This window comes from Chrysochloris asiatica, unplaced genomic scaffold (genome assembly GCF_000296735.1).
Source record: "Chrysochloris asiatica unplaced genomic scaffold, ChrAsi1.0 scaffold00012, whole genome shotgun sequence".
In the NCBI taxonomy this organism is placed as follows: domain Eukaryota; kingdom Metazoa; phylum Chordata; class Mammalia; order Afrosoricida; family Chrysochloridae; genus Chrysochloris; species Chrysochloris asiatica.
The window spans coordinates 8,102,769-8,106,548 of NW_006408530.1; positions in this window are offsets into that span (position 1 = coordinate 8,102,769).

Consider the following 3,780-nt stretch of genomic DNA (forward strand, 5'->3'; position numbering starts at 1 on the left):
TTAGTCAGAGATATAAAGTTCTGTATTTTTAGTAGCAGCAAAATGAACATATGTTTTGGTTTGTTTTTCTATTCATTTGGTACCCTGCGTGTTATACAGAATTTCATGGCAAAAAATCAGAGCACACTGCTAAGTCCATGACACAGAAAATGCTCTCCCATTCCCAGAGAGAATTCTGGAGCCTGATTCTTTCCTGTAAACCTATAGAAAATTCCTATAGTAGGCGTTATCACCTTTACATTCCTAAATTATGATCTTCCTCCATTTTATTTGCTAGAGTCTATTTAGCTATTACAATGGTGAAAAAAAAAAAAAAAAGCAGGAATAATGTTTTAGAAAAATGAGAACTATGACTGATCTCTTTCATCATGCAGAGCAATTTGTATTTCTGAATGTATTCAGAAAAGTCATTTAAGAAGACCCCCCATTGTTTGGAATTGCACAAATGTTCATGTTGAAAGGCCACATTTTCTGATGTGGCATTAAGAGAAGAGTGACATTTATAAATCTTTATTGCCAGAGCAGTGGAATAGATGATTTAGGCAAGTCAGAAGTTCCTAAGCACCAAAAGATATTTTATACGTACTAAATTTTTTTCTTTAAAAAAATTAGTCTACAGAGACTATATAAAAATACAGGTGTATCCTGTTTGAGATATTGGAATGATGGGTATTCAGTTGAATAAAGGGTCACACACAGAGTAAAATGATGCTTCTCTTTACCTAATTTCCAGACAGTTTGGGAATGCAGCACTTAAAATAAACTAGTGAAGTATCCTCTAGGGTATCTTTTTAGTGGGCACATTCCCAGCAGGAATGTGATGCAAAGAGCAAGAACAAAAGCTGCATGCTTTTGGATGAGTTAATATGCTTGGCCCAAGTCTAGCAGTTATGTAAAGGCGGGCTGGTACATATTTGAAAAAAATTGGCTCAGCAAACACTACTATCTTTCTTTTGCTCTTTCACTTTCTTTCCCTTGCTTGCTTGCTTGCTTCCTTCCTCTCTTCCTTACTTCTCTTTTCTTTCATTTGTGCTGGACTGCAATGTCAGTTTGAACTGCAAGATCAGTGGTTCAAGCTCACTAGCCGCTCCTTGGAAACCCTATACAGGGTCACTTTGGGTCAGAACTGACTCGACAGCACTTAACAACAACAACAATGATAAGACAATGGGGAAGAATATAAGTAAAACACACCGAACTAAGAATCTGATGGACAACCCAAAGTTCTGGTCTGGCTTGGCTTTGTTATCTTGGGCTAGATACTTAAACTACTCTGGGTTCTAATTTTCTTATCAGGAATGTGTAAGGGAAATGGACAAGAAAAGTGATAGGGCTATTTCTACACTTGGAATATGTCATTCCATGTTTTTCTTGATTTTATTCTTCTGGGAAGCCAACTACCAGGTTATCAGTCTATTTGTTTCTTTGAAGATAATTGTCATTCTTTAGGTGCTTATAATTTCTTCTTTTTTTTTCCTTTGGTTTGTTTTCACTAGTTTTGCTATGATGTGCCTGGCTATTGTTTCTTTATATTTGTGCTGCTTGAGGTTTGTTTGTTGTTGTTGTGTGCTGTTGAGTAGATTCCGACCCATAGCGACCCTGAACAGGGTTTCCGAGGCTGTAAATCTTTACGGGAACAGAAAGGCTCATCTTTCTCCAGCGAAACAGCTGGTAGTTTTGAACGGCTGACCTTAAGGTTTGCAGCCCGATTTGTAATCACTACGCTATCAGAGCTCCTTCTCAAATCTGTGGCTTTTTTTCCCCACATTAACTTTGAAAAACCATTTCATTAAATGTTGCTTCTACTTCATTTTTTCTCTGCTTTTTGGAGTTCCAATTACACACATGTATGTCCTATATCTCGTATGCTCCTTTATGTATTCTCTATCCACAGGTTTCTCCATGTGTCTTCTTGTATGTTTTTTTCTGCCTTATATTATTATTTCTATAGCTTAACTTTAATCTCTGTTAGACACTTCAATTGAGCTCTAAACTCTACTTACCACATTTTTTTATTCTAAATTTTTTATTTAGTTCCTTTTTATCTGTGTAAACTTTTACAAAAATATTTACTTGTGTAAAATTTATAGAAGAAAAGAGACAACTAAAACCAGATAGGGTTGTAGTTCTACAGGGCAGGGTGAATATTACCTGACTGACACTCTCTAAACCACAATTTAGACAAACATCAAGACATTTTGTTACACTTTTTCAATGAAAAGCAAAAATATTACTCTAAAGAGCATTGGGCCAAAATATTTACATATAAACCTATTTTTGAGCCTTCTTTACATCAGTACTGACAACCATGAAACCCATCAGGAGATTGTGGCCTGTATTACCAAAATATTCACTTGTTGTTCTTGTTAAGTGCCGTCAAGTTGGTTATTTTTAAAAAAGTTTTTATTCTGAATTGAGTGATAGTTTACATGGGAGAACATCAGTTTTACACTCACTGTTTCATTGCAATGATTATAATCCCCTCCGTGCATCATCATTCAACAGTATTTGCTTTTTTTTTCGGTGGAGGGTATACACAGAAACATGTAATCATTTAAATATATTTGGTTCTTTTTAGAAAAATAAAATTTTCATCTCTTTGCTGGAAGTTTCAAATTTATCACCTAAATTCTTAAAGTTGATCATAGTTTAAAAAACCTGTGTCTAATAACTTGAATAAATTTTCTGTGGATCTGTTTATACTGTTTGCTATTCTTTTGATTTTGCTTGTGTGCTCATGTTCTCTGGTAATTTTGGATTAAATGCCAAACAAATACATGGTTTGATTCAGAATGATTTCATCTTTACATTCAGAGAGATTTACATGTTTCAAAAAGGTAGTTAGGGTAGGGGAATGCCACCTTAATTTAAACATTTGAGCTGATTGAAAGCTATGTTTCAGTATTTATGCGAGTTAATTCAATGCTATTTTGGATTAACTTCTGTTTATAGGATGTCACAGCAGCTTTTAGGGAATCTAACTAAAAGTTATAGTTGTCCAGTGATAGCATTCTTGCCTTCTATGCAGAAGACTCAGATCAATTCCTGGCCAATACACCTTATGTGTAGCCACCATGTCTGTCACTGAAGACCTGCAAGCCTCTACGATGCAGAATAGGTTTCAATAGAGCTTCCAGACTAAGATGGACTAGGAAGAAATGTCTAACAATTTACTTCCAAAATTGAACCCATGAAAACCCTTTGCATCACAAAGGTGCCATCTGGAACTCATCATGGAGATGGTACAGGATAGGGCAGGGCTTGTTTCATTGTTCCTGGGGCCACCATGAGTTGAGGACTGAGTTAAGGGCAGCTAACAATAACAACAATTTAAGTGCTGGTTATTTATCAAGGTTCCATTACTTGGGTGTACACTAAATTCCAATTTGTATCTTCTGTAGCCTCTGAAATGGTTGGAAACTCATTTCAGCTTTTCATCCTCTCAGGTGCAGGCTCTGCTAAGCCTTTATGTCTTCAAGCCCCCCGGGGAAATTAGCCAAAGCTTCAAGGGTAAAAGTAACACACTAGATAGTGAGTTCATTTGTTTGTGTTCCTTATCTCTATGGAATCTTAGCTTTAAAAAGTCTCACTGGGTTTGAAACTCTTTGAACCCTTCAAACATATATATAAAGGAGTCCTGGTATTATGGTGCTATAGGATAAGCACTGGAGTACTAATCACAAGGTTGGTGGTTCAAATCCAGGAGCTGCTCCTTGGAAATGCTAGGTTACTATGGGTTAAAACTGACTCGATGGCACTTACAATAACATATATATATAT